The sequence below is a fragment of the Phocoena phocoena genome, chromosome 2 (assembly GCF_963924675.1).
Source record: "Phocoena phocoena chromosome 2, mPhoPho1.1, whole genome shotgun sequence".
Lineage (NCBI taxonomy): Eukaryota > Metazoa > Chordata > Mammalia > Artiodactyla > Phocoenidae > Phocoena > Phocoena phocoena.
The window spans coordinates 10,014,864-10,028,027 of record NC_089220.1 but is presented as its reverse complement, the minus strand read 5'-3'; the positions used below and the strand labels follow the sequence as shown (position 1 = coordinate 10,028,027).

Sequence of the window (13,164 nt, the reverse complement as noted above, 5' to 3'; positions counted from 1 at the left end):
TTACTTTTCCTTTGTTAGTGACCTCAGGGATTATAACGAAGACACATTACCGAAGTTTAATGTTCATTGGTATTTTTACCTTCTTTCTGATAATATGAGCTTTTATTTATGTTTTATTGTTGTCAGATATTTAAATTATTTATGTATTTCAAGACTCACAGTTATTACTGTTTTATATAATCAATATTTATTTAGATTTACCCACATATTTATCATTTTTTGTTGCCTATAGTGTTTCCATTTGGAATCATTTTTCTTCTGCCTGAAGAAAAATACCCCTTAGTATTTCCTTTAGTACAAATCTGCTAGTGACAAATTCTGTTTCTCTTTTTTGGCCTGAAAATGTATTTCACATTCAGTTCTTTAAATTAATTTTTTATTGTAATGCAGTTGATTTACAGTGTTGTGTTAGTTTCTGCTATACAGCAAAGTGAGTCAGTTATACATATACATATATCCACTCTTTTTTAGATTCTATTCGCATATAGGTCATTACAGAGTATTGAATAGAGTTCCATGTGCTATACTGTAGGTTCTTATTACTTACCTATTTTATATATAGTAGTGTGTATATTTCAATCCCAATTTATCCCTTTCCTAAATATCTTTAAATATATTTATATTTATATTTATATTTCCTAAATATACCAATTTATGGTTGGTAACCATAAATTTGTTTTCTACATCTGTGACTCAATTTCTGTTTTGTAAATGGGTTCATTTGTATCATTTTTCTAGATTCCACATATAAGCAATATCATATGATATTTGCCTTTCTCTGTCTGACTGACTTCACTCAGTGTGACAATCTCTAGGTCCATGCGTGTCACTGCAAATGGCATTATTTTGTTCTTTTTACGGCTGAGTAATATTCCATTGTATGTGTGTACCACATCTTTATCCATTCCTCTGTCGATGGGCATTTAGGTTGCTTCCATGACCTGGCTATTGTAAATAGTGCTGCAATGAACATTGGGGTGCATGTATCCTTTCAAATTATGGTTTTCTCCAGATATATGCCCAGGAGTGGAATTGCTAGATCATGTGGTAGCTCTATTTTTAGTTTTTTAAGGAATCTCCATACTGTTCTCCATAGTGGCTGTACTGATTTACCTTCCCACCAATGGTGTAGGAGGGTTCCCTTTTCTCCACACCCTCTCCAGCATTTATTGTTTACAGATTTTTTGATGATGGCCATTCTGACTGGTGTGAGGTGATACCTCATTGTAGTTTTGATTTGCATGTCTCTAATAATTAGTGATGTTGAGCATCTCTTCTTGTGCCTCTTGGACATCTGTATGTCTTCTTTGGAGAAATGTCTATTTAGATCTTCCACTCATTTTTTGATTGGGCTATTTGTAAATAGATGTTTTATGAACAGGATTTTGGCCTATCTATATGGAGGTTTCTTGCTAGCACATGTGTGGCTTCTTGAATCTGTGGCTTAATTTGTCAGTTTTGGAAAATTCTCGGACATTATCTTTTAAAATAATGCTCTGCTTAATCTTTTCTCTCCTTCGAGGACTCCAATTTCACATATATTTGACCTTTTCATAGTATCTTCTATGTCCTTTATCTTCTTTTCCATCCTTTTCTTTTTGTGATTCATTCTGAGTGTTATCTTGGCCCATGTTTCAGTTCACTAATTCATCTGTGTCTACGTTGCTTTTGATTATTGTATTTTTCTGGTCTGGAATTTCTGTTTAACTCTTGAAAAAATCTGCCATATCCTTTTTAAAAAGTATCTTTGATTTTTCTGTCAAAATTCTCAATAGTATCTTTTATTCTTTTGAACCAGGGATGTATCAGAGAGCACCAATACCTGGGGCTCCTTTTGGTACTTTTCTATTTCCTGTTGCATCTTCTGGTTCTCATTCATATTATCTCTTGTGTGCCTGGATATTATTGATTGTGTGCTTGATCTTGTCTTTGACAAATTATTCATAGAAGTGTTTGAGACCTAGGGTAATATCTTCCTCTAGAAAGGAAGATGTTTTCTTCTGACAGCCACTTAACTGCACTAGCAATAAAGTCTCACTTAATCCAGTTTCATGCGTCAGATGACTTGAAACTGGGTTATTCTCTCTGCAAAGGCTGGGCTACTTTATTTATTTTAAAATTTTTAAAATTTTATTTTTTTATACAGCAGGTTCTTATTACCCATTTTATACATATTAGCGTATATATGTCAATCCCCATCTCCCAATTCATCACATCACCACCCCCTCTCCATGCCACATTCCCCCCTTGGTGTCCATATGTTTGTTCTCTACATCTGTGTCTCTGTTTCTGCCCTGCAAGCTGGTTCATCTGTGCCATTTTGCTAGGTTCCACATATATGCGTTAATATACGGTATTTGTTTTTCTCTTTCTGACTTACTTCACTCTGTATGACAGTCTCTAGATCCATCCACGTCTCTACAAATGACCCAGTCTTGTTCCTTTTTATGGCTGAGTAATATTCCATTGTATGTATGTACCACATCTTTATCCATTCGTCGATGGGCATTTAGGGTGCTTCCATGACCTGGCTATTGTAAATAGTGCTTCAGTGAACATTGGGGGTGCAAGTGTCTTTCTGAATTATGGTTTTCTCTGGGTATATGCCTGGTAGTGGGATTGCTGGGTCATATGGTAATTCTATTTTTAGTTTTCTAAGGAACCTTCATACTGTTGTCCATAGTGGCTGTATCAGTTTACATTCCCACCAACAGTGCAAGAGAGTTCCCTTTTCTCCACACCCTCTCCAGCATTTGTTGTTTGTAGATTTTCTGATGATAACCATTCTAACTGGTGTGAGGTGATACCTCATTGTAGTTTTGATTTGCATTTGTCTAATAATTAGTGATGTTGAGAATCTTTTCATGTGCTTCTTGGCCATCTGTATGTCTTCTTTGGAGAAATGTCTATTTAGGTCTTCTGCCCATTTTTGGATTGGGTTGTTTGTTTTTTTAATATTGAGTTACATGAGCTGTTTTTATATTTTGGATATTAATCCTTTGTCCGTTGATTCATTTGCAAATGTTTTCCCCCATTCTGAGGGTTGTCTTTTCGTCTTGTTTATAGTTTCCTTTGCTTTGCAAAAGCTTTTAAGTTTCATTGGGTCCCATTTGTTTATCTTTGTTTTTATTTCCATGACTCTAGGAGGTAGATCAAAAAAGTTCTTGCTGTGATTTATGTCAAAGAGTGTTCTTCCTGTGTTTCCTCTAAGGGTTTTTAGTGTCTAGTCTTACATTTAGGTCTCTAATCCATTTTGAGTTTATTTTGTGTATGGTGTTACGGAGTGTTCTAATTTCATTCTTTTACATGTAGCTGTCCAGTTTTCCCAACACCACTTATTGAAGAGACTGTCATTCTCTGTTGTATATCCTTGCCTCCTTTGTCATAGATTAGTTGACCATAGGTGCGTGAGTTTATCTCTGGGCTTTCTATCCTGTTCCATTGATCTATATTTCTGTTTTTGTGCCAGTACCATATTGTCTTGATTACTGTAGCTTTGTAGTATAGTCTGAAGTCAGGGAGTGTGATTCCCCTAGCTCTTTTGTTTCCCTCAATACTGCTTTGGCTATTTGGGGTCTTTTGTGTCTCCATACAAATTTTAAGAATTTTTGTTCTAGTTCTGTAAAAAATGCCATTGGTAATTTGATGAGGATTGCATTGAATCTGTAGATTGCTTTGGGTAGTATAGTCATTTTCACAATATTTATTTTTCCAGTCCAAGAACATGGTATATCTCTCCATCTGTTTGTACCATCTTTAATTCCCTTCATCAGTGTTTTATAGTTTTCTGAGAACAGGTCTTTGGTCTCCCTAGGTAGGTTTATTCCTAGGTATTTTAATCTTTTTGTTGCAGTGGTAAATGGGAGTGTTTCCCTAATTTCTGTTTCAGATTTTTCATCATTAGTATAAAGGAATGCAAGAGATTTCTGTGCATTAATTTTGTATCCTGCTACTTTACCAGATTCATTGATTAGCTCTAGTAGTTTTCTGGTGGCATGTTTAGGATTCTCTATGTAAAGTATCATGTCATCTGCAAACAGTGACAGTTTTACTTCTTCTTTTCCAATTTGTATTTCTTTTATTTCTTTCTCTTCTCTGATTGCCAGGGCTAGGCCTTCCAAAACTGTGTTAAATAGTGGCGAGAATGGACATCCTTGTCTTGTTCCTGATCTTAGAGGAAATGCTTTCAGTTTTTCACCATTGAGAATGAGGTTTGCTGTGGATTTGTCATATATGGCCTTTATTATGTTGAGGTAGGTTCCCTCTATGCCCACTTTCTGGAGAGTTTTTATCATAAATGGGTATTGAATTTTGTCAAAAGCTTTTTCTGCATCTATTGAGATGATCATATGGTTTTTATTCTTCAGTTTGTTAATGTGGTGTATCCCATTGATTGATTTGTGTATATTGAAGAATCCTTGCATCCCTGGGATACATCCCACTTGATCATGGTGTATGGTCCTTTTAATGTGTTGTTGGATTCTGTTTGCTAGTATTTTGTTGAGGATTTTTGCATCTATATTCATCAGTGATACTGGTCTGTAATTTTCTTTTTTAGTAGTGTCTTTGTCTGGTTTTGTTATCAGGGTGATGGTGGCCTCTTAGAATGAGTTTGGGAGTGTTCCTTCCTCTGCAGTATTTTGGAAGACTTTGAGAAGGATGGGTGATAGCTTTTCTCTAAATGTTTGATAGAATTCCCCTGTGAAGCCATCTGGTCCTGACTTATGTTTGTTGGAAGAATAATCACAGTTTCAGTTTCATTACTTGTGATTGGTCTGTTCATATTTTCTATTCTTCCTGGTTCAGTCTTGGAAGCTTATACCTTTCTAAGAATTTGTCCATTTCTTCCAGGTTGTCCATTTTATTGGCATAGAGTTGCTTGTAGTAGTCTCTTAGCATGCTTTGTATTTCTGTGGTGTCTGTTGTAACTTTTCCTTTTTCATTTTTAATTTTATTGATTTGAGTCCTCTCCCTTTTTTTTCTTGATGAGTGTGGCTAATGGTTTATCAATTCTGTTTATCTTCTCAACGAACCAGCTTTTAGTTTTATTGATCTTTGCTATTGTTTTCTTTGTTTCTATTTCATTTATTTCTGCTCTGATCTTTATGATTTCTTTCCTTCTAGTAACTTTGGGTTTTGTTTGTTCTTCTTTGTCTAGTTTCTTTAGGTGTAAGGTTAGATTGTTTATTTGAGATGTTTGTTGTTTCTTGAGGTAGGCTTGTATTGCTATAAGCTTCCCTCTTACAACTGCTTTTGCCGTATCCCATAGGTTTTGGATTGTCGTGTTTTCGTTGTAATTTGTCTCTAGGTATTTTTTGATTTCCTCTTTGATTTCTTCAGTGATCTCTTGGTTATTTAGTTCATATTGTTTAGCTTTCATGTGTTTATGTTTTTTACATTTATTTTCCCTGTAATTGACTTCTAATCTCATAGCCTTGTGGTCACAAAAGTTGCTTGATATGATTTCAATTTTCTTAAATTTACTGTGGCTTGATTTGTGACCCCAGATGTGATCAGTCCTGGAGAATGTTCCATGTGCCCTTGAGAAGGAAGTGTAATCTGCTGGTTTTGAATGGAATGTCCTATAAATATCAATTAAATCTATCTGGTCTATCGTGCCATTTAAAGCTTGTGTTTCCTTATTAATTTTCTGTCTGGATGATCTGTCCATTGGTGTAAGTGAGGTGTTAAAGTCCCCCACTATTACTGTGTTACTGTCGATTTCCTGTTTTATAGCTGTTAGTAGTTGCCTTATGTATTGAGGTGCTCCTGTGTTGGGTGCATATATGTTTATAATTGTTATGTCTTATTCTTGGATTGATCCCTTGATCATTATGTAGTGTCCTTCCTTGTCTCTTGTAGCATTCTTTATTTTAAAGTCTATTTTATCTGATATGAGTATTGCTACTCCAGCTTTCTTTTGATTTACATTTGCAAGGAATATCTTTTCCATCCCCTCGCTTTCAGTCAGTATGTGTTCCTAGGTCTGAAGTGGGTCTATTGTAAACAGCATATATGTGGATCTGTTTTTGTATCCATTCAGCGAGACTGTGACTTTTGGTTGGAGCATTTAATCCATTCACGTTTAGGGTAACTATTGATATGTATGTTACTTACCATTTTCTTAATTGTTACGGGTTTGATTTTGTAGGTCCTTTTCTTCCCTTGTGTTTCCCACTTAGAGAAGTTCCTTTAGCATTTGTTATAGAGCTGCTTTGGTGGTGCTGAATTCCCTTAGCTTTTGCCTGCCTGTAAAGCTTTTGATTTCTCCATTGAATCTGAATGAGATACTTGCCGGGTAGAGTAACCTTGGTTGTAGGTCTTTCCTTTCATCACTTTAAATATATGGTGCCACTCCCTTCTGGCTTGTAGAGTTCCTGCTGAGAAATCAGCTGTTAATGTTATGAGAGTTCCCTTGTATGTTATTTGTCATTTTTCCCTTGTTGCATTCAATAACTCTTCTTTGTCTTTAATTTTTGTTAGTTTGATTACTAGGTGTCTTGGCATGTTTCTCCTTGGGTTTATCGTGCCTGGGGCTCTCTGCGATTCCTGGACTCGGGTGGCTATTTCTTTTCCCATGTTAGGGAAGTTTTCGACTATAATCTCTTCAAATATTTTCTCAGGTCCTTTCTCTCTCTCTTCTCCTTCTGGGACCCCTATAATGCGAATGTTGTTGTGTTTAATGTTGTCCCAGAGGTCTCTTAGGTTGTCTTCATTTCTTTTCATTCTTTTTTCATTATTCTGTTCTGTGGCAGTGAATTCCACCATTCTGTCTTCCAAGTCACTTATCCATTCTTCTGCCTCAGTTATTCTGCTACTGATTCCTTCTAGTGTATTTTTCATTTCAGTTATTGTATTGTTCATCTCTGTTTGTTTGTTCTTTAATTCTTTGAGGTGTTTGTTCTTTAATTCTTCTAGGTCTTTGTTAAACATTTCTTGCATCTTCTCAATCTTGCCTCCATTCTTTTTCCAAGGTCGTGGATCATCTTCACTATCATTATTCTGAATTCTTTTTCTGGAAGTTGCCTAACTCCACTTCATTTAGTTGTTTTTCTGGGCTTTTGTCTTGTTCCTTCGTCTGGTACATAGCCCTCTGCCTTTTCATCTTCTCTGTCTTTCTGTGAATGTGGCTTTTGTGTCACAGGCTGCAGGATTGTAGTTCTTGCTTCTGCTCTCTGCCCTCTGGTGGATGAGGCTATCTATGAGGCAAGTTTCCTGATGGGAGGGACTGTGCAAGTTTCCTGATGGGAGGGACTGGTGGTGGGTAAAGCTGGGTGTTGCTCTGGTGGGCAGGGCTCAGTAAGCCTTTAATCTTCTTGTCTGCTGTTGGGTGGGGCTGGGCTCCCTCCCTGTTGGTGGTTTGGCCTGAGGCGACCCAACCCTGGAGCCTACCTGGGCTCATTGGTGGGGCTAATGGCGGACTCTGGGAGGGCTCATGCCAAGCAGTACTTCCCAGAACTTCTGCTGCCAGTGTCCTTGTTCTCACGGTGAGCCAGAGCCACCCCCTGCCTCTGCAGGAGACCCTCCAACAGTAGCAGGTAGGTCTGGTTCAGTCTCCTGTGGGGGTCACTGCTCCTTCCCCTGGGTCCCGACGTGCACACTACTTTGTGTGTGCCTCCAAGAGTGGAGTCTGTGTTTCCCCCAGTTCTATCGAAGTCCTGCAATCAAATCCCACTGGCCTTCAAAGTCTGATTCTCTAGGAATCCCTCCTCCCGTTGCTGGACCCCCAGGTTGGGAAGCCTGACGTGGGGCTCAGCACCTTCACTCCAGTGGGTGGACCTCTGTGGTCTAAGTGTTCTCCAGTCTGTGAGTCACCCACCCAGCAGTTATGGGATTTGGTTTTATTGTGATTGCGCCCCTCCTACTGTCTCATTGCGGCTTCTCCTTTGTCTGTGGATGTGGGTATCCTTTTGGTGAGTTCCAGTGTCTTCCTGTCGATGATTGTTCAGCAGTTAGTTGTCATTCCGGTGCTCTCGCAAGAGGGAGTGAGCGCATGTCCTTCTACTCTGCCATCTTGAACCAATCTCTGGGCTACTTTAGGATTATCCTTGTCCTATCCCGGGGGGCTTACCAGTGCCTCTGTAAGGCTGTCAGAAAGGCTGCTTAAGTTTTCAGCCCCTCAGGAGCGTTTTCTAGAATCAGCAAATGCTTCCAGGGGAAAACCAGGCCCCAAATTACATGCTTAACCTTCTGGGTTTCCGTTGTCTCTTAGATCCTGGATGCGAAATTTTTCCACTACCTTGTTAGTTTCCATATGCCTTTGTACAGATGATTTTTATATTTTGTCCGGCTTTTTAAATTATCCTCATCAGAAGAGCTGATTAGAATTACCTACTCTGCTGTTACTGAAAGAGGAAGTTCCCTTTCCTTTTTTTTTTCCTTCTTAATTTAATCTCAGAACAATATTAATGCCAAATAATTTCTTTTTATATACCTGCATATACCCTGTCATCACCTCTACCCCTACACAGATCGATTGATTATTTTCTAATGATGTGTTAGGAATAGTCCAGAACCTAAAATTAAATATTATGCCAAAACACTCGTGATGGATCTTTTTTAAACTTTGAATTCTTCAACACCCTTTTTTTTTTTTATTGGGATGAAATTGTTTTGCAGTAGCAGATCTCCACTTCTGGTCTATATTTGCTCTGTAGGCAATCTTATCCACACACCCTTGGCTTAAATATCATCTATATAAATTTTATCTATTCTATATTAATTCTTATTTATAACAGATCTTTTCAGAGTATCAGAACTGTATATACAATTCCCTGTTTGTACTCTCTCCTCGGATGCCTCAATGTCACTTCAAAGTTAGGGAGTCCAGAACCCAGCTCCTGCTATTTCCTCTAGACATCTGGGCTCCCTCCAGAGTCCCCTATCCTAATGGGTAACCTTCTTATCCACCTGGCTTTCAAGCAGGGATGTGGGGAGTGAGTCATCCTTGATACTACCTGTCTTTTACTACTTGTTTATACAATCCTGTTTATTTTATGTTTTAAATATTGAATCCACCCACTTCTCTCCAGCAATACTACCTCCACCCTAGTCCAAGCTATTATGAGGGTTCAAGTGATCCTCAACCACTACCTCCCTCCCTTTCCATCCTCCCTGCTTTCTAATCCTTTTCAACTGTATAATCAGCATGCTATTTCAAAGCATTTAAAACTACAATTTGAATATTCTGTTGCTTAATGCATCTAAGGCCCTATGTGATTTGGGCTCTGTCTGCTTCACTAGCCTCTGCCCCACCCCCTTCGCTCTGTGCTCCAGGCACACTGACCTTCTCTCAGCTCCTGGAATCTACCAACCTCCTCCTCACTCCTCAGTGCTGGGAATGCTTGCCTTCCTACTCTGCTTGCTTTCCTGCCTTCCTTTATCCTAGCTTTTGTCTAGTTATCTCTTTCTCTTCACAAGGTCAGTTGTCACTTCTTAGTGGTCCCCTTTCCTCAGAGGAGTTCACCCAGCAGATGCTCTATGGCACCTTGTACTTCTTATCCTTAGATTTTACCACACTTTTTTGTTTTGTTTTGTTTTTTTTCCCGTACGCGGGCCTCTCACTGTTGTGGCCTCTCCCGTTGTGGAGCACAGGCTCCGGACGTGCAGGCTCAGCGGCCATGGCTCACGGGCCCAGCCGCTCCTTGGCATGTGGGATCTTCCCGGACCAGGGCACGAACCCGCGTCCCCTGCATCGGCAGGCGGACTCTCAACCACTGCGCCACCAGGGAAGCCCACCACACTTTTAATTACAGGATGAACAGGTACATTGTTAGCCATGCTCATTGCTAAGTCTCCAGCTCCTAGCACAGTGCCTTGAATGTAACTAAATGGTTATTTGTTCAATATTTGAATGTACACAATCAATAGCAGTCCCTCAAAGGTAGGGAACCACGTCTTTGACTTTTCTCCAGTTTCCCCGAATACTTGGTGTGATGTTGGTACTTAATAAATAGTTGAGAATGAAATTAAAATTATATTTTCAGAATTAGATTTTCATTGGGCTACATTAGAGGGAGATGAGGATAGAAGGGAAAAGTACTGTGACTGACTAGAGAGGAAAGGAAGCGTTACTGGCTTACAGAGACTTGCCATTCTTTCCAGTGCTGCCTCTCCCGCCCCCGAAAACAGTTTCTAATTTTTTTCAAAAGATGTTTAATTAAATATGACTACAGTGGATCATTTGAAATGGTTATTTATAACTCTTGTGTCCATTAAGTAGTTATTTCTTTGATAAGCACATCCTTTCTTTGCAAGTTTTAAATGACTTTATTCACATTTCAAGCCTAAATTACCCATGATTCTAATTTATTATGTGTAAAAATGACTTGGCTGGGTCGTCCAGCCCAAAGTTCAGTTTCAAAACCGTGGTATTGAAATACATTGATTTCTTCTGGTGTCCTTGTGACTTTGCATGGCTGGATACTTCATTGCATGTTTGCAGTAGTCACATGATGGTTACTATTGGTATTGATATTTCCTGTTTGGAAAGAGATCTTTGGGATATTTTATGTGTACCTCCTCATGAACCTTGCTAATCACTGAAACACACATTCAAAGAAAGGTAAAACACACCCTTTTAATCCCTGTCTACTGCCTCCACTTTATTTTCCCTCTCTGATTTTGATCTTCAGCGCTCTCAACTAGTTCTCTCCACCCTTTACTTAAGTGTGGAACGTGGCAGTCAGTGATAGGGAAGAGAGCGAGATGCCGAGATACCACAGTTAATTGTTAAAGGCACTTTAGGGTTGGCATGTTCCAATTATTCATATTTAATTCAGTTGTAAAGTCTTTTATAAATAGTGTAATTTTATAGTGAAAAGAGTTGTTCACTATTAGTGTTAGGTACTAAAAATTCCCACACTTATGACCCTCAAAACCCCAGATATTTTATATGTCCTAGGTTTTTAGTATTTTAATATATAAATCCATATTATTTAATTTCAAAATAACCAGTGATGTTATCTCTAAAAATATACAAAGGTACTTTGTAATTTTAGGATTCCTTTACCTTTAACCAGCACTATTTATCGTAGATATGTTTACCAGTTTTATTTAATAAGTTTAGTTTCCAAATGCATGAACCCAAAATCTTTGCTCTTTCGGAGTAAGCCAGTGATTTACTTAGGCTTCTCTATGTTGTGTTTTGTAAAGAGAAAGATCTTCTTGATGCATTATAATGCGGGTTTCTTGGCGACAGCTGTTTCCCTCTCTGCAAGGACATTACATTGTTTTACAAAATGCTTTCTTGCACCATTCATGCTAACTTAAGAATGAATTTAAACACCGTAGCATCTAGTACATTTTCCTTCCTTGAGTGGGAATGGTTTTTAAATTCGGAAATGTATCATTAACTCATTTATAAAATGTCTTATTTCATTTTTGAGGAATTCGAGTTGGAATGCCAGCCATACGATAGTACGTAAGAGGAATGGTAACTGGCGTTAAGGCATGCACTTAAGCAATAGAGGAATTTACTTTTCAGTGTCTTCCAAGGTCCATGAGGATGCACACTTATTTACCCAGAGAGTATGGATCTCACTATGTTTGTCCAGAGGGTGTGACTCCGTGGAGGAGAACACTAACTGGTAAGTATCGAATTCTTATTGTATTCTGTTTCAGAAAACTATGTTTAGAAATCAGTTGAATTTTAGCAGTGATGAAATCTCTTAGTCTGTGCTGGTTTCTTAACAGTGGACAGTCCCAGATGTTGAAGTCAGCACAACAAGAGAAAAACCCAAATCCTGATAAGACTTGAGGATTTTTCGAAAATTAAATGCAAAATAGTTGGGGCAAATGTTGCTGCGGCAGTCAAGACTAAGTAATACAGTAAGAAGATATGAAGTTGGAGAGCTTCTCATGTTCTTCCTTTGCATAAAGTTTGCATACGTACAAAACCCAGGACTTTAATGACTTTAAGAGGGGCAGAATTACATCTCTTGGAACTTAAAACAACAGACTCATGTGAACTGGAATGCACACTGTGGCCCTCACAATTTATTTAAATATTTCTTTGCAAAGCACTCTCTGTTTCTAAAGAAAAGCTATGCCTTCTGAAACCTGTAAGTGATGTATCCTGGCCACGTCAAATCTTCTAAAAGTGTTTTCCAAATCCAGAATTGTTAGTGTGGAACAAATGTTTGTTTTGGAAACAGTAAAACCGAGGGATGTGGGAGGGTTGATTTCAGAGACCAGTTGCTGCTCTGCTTTATGCCTTATCGTTCCTTCTCCTTTTCTTTTCAGCTAGGAACTCTTAAGATACATAATTGACTGGTGATTGAAAAAACTTGTAAAATGACATTTGTGTGTATGATACAAAAGTTTTAAACAAAGCACAGCACAAAAATCAGCCACCCTAATATGGAATCAGTTTTCTGGGAATTAACCCCACCACGTAAACATCTGCCACAATAAAGCCACTGCCAGATCTTAAGGTTGTTGGAAGCCACGCCTTAATAAATGGTGAATGGAGGTGCAGGGTCTGTGAAGAAGAATTTGTTGCCTGGCTTCGGCATCAGGCTGACAAAGGGTTAAGTCTTAGAGTTGCCAGTTACAGGCTTGCTGGCCTTCAGCAAAATACTTGACAGCTCTGGGTCTGTTCCTTCTGCTGTAGAATGATATATGTCATGATGACTGGCGGTGGTCCCACCGCGCTGAATCAAGGACTCTGGGTACATGGTCTAAATCACGGTTGCAGAGACACTGGGGTGGAAGATGGCAGGAATATCTCCTCATTGACCTGCCAGAAAGAGAATTGAGAATGCATTTCTATGTGATCCATTTTTGCTTTGCCTTGTGTCTAATTCTACCAATCCCTAATCTTTAGGACTCACTTCAAAATCTCTTGAAGCCACCTTTTAGGAGATGTGGAAAAAGTGTGTGAAGGGAGAGAGCGTCAAGAGCAGAAAGTTTAGGTGAAAGGGTAAGAGATATTCAGTCATCCAGCAATTACTTACTGAACGCCTGCCATGTGCTGTAGGAGTTGGGGATTCGGTGGTGAACAAAACAGACAAAAAATTGTGCAGTCATGAAGCTTATGTTCTAGATGTGGGAGGTAGACCATAAACGGAGGGACTTGTTGTATGTTGGACGATGGAGATGATAAACCCGTTGGGTCATGGCGAGGGCTGGCGCAAGGGGGTGGCTTTCTGTTTAAAATAGGGT

The 13,164-nt window shown here is 38.7% G+C and overlaps 1 protein-coding gene across 1 annotated transcript in view; it reads left to right on the top strand.

Annotated features, from left to right (window-relative positions):
* The window catches only part of PPP4R4 (protein phosphatase 4 regulatory subunit 4), a 115,672-nt gene that overhangs the window by 48,820 nt on the left and 53,688 nt on the right, over positions 1-13,164 (top strand). The window lies entirely within an intron of this gene.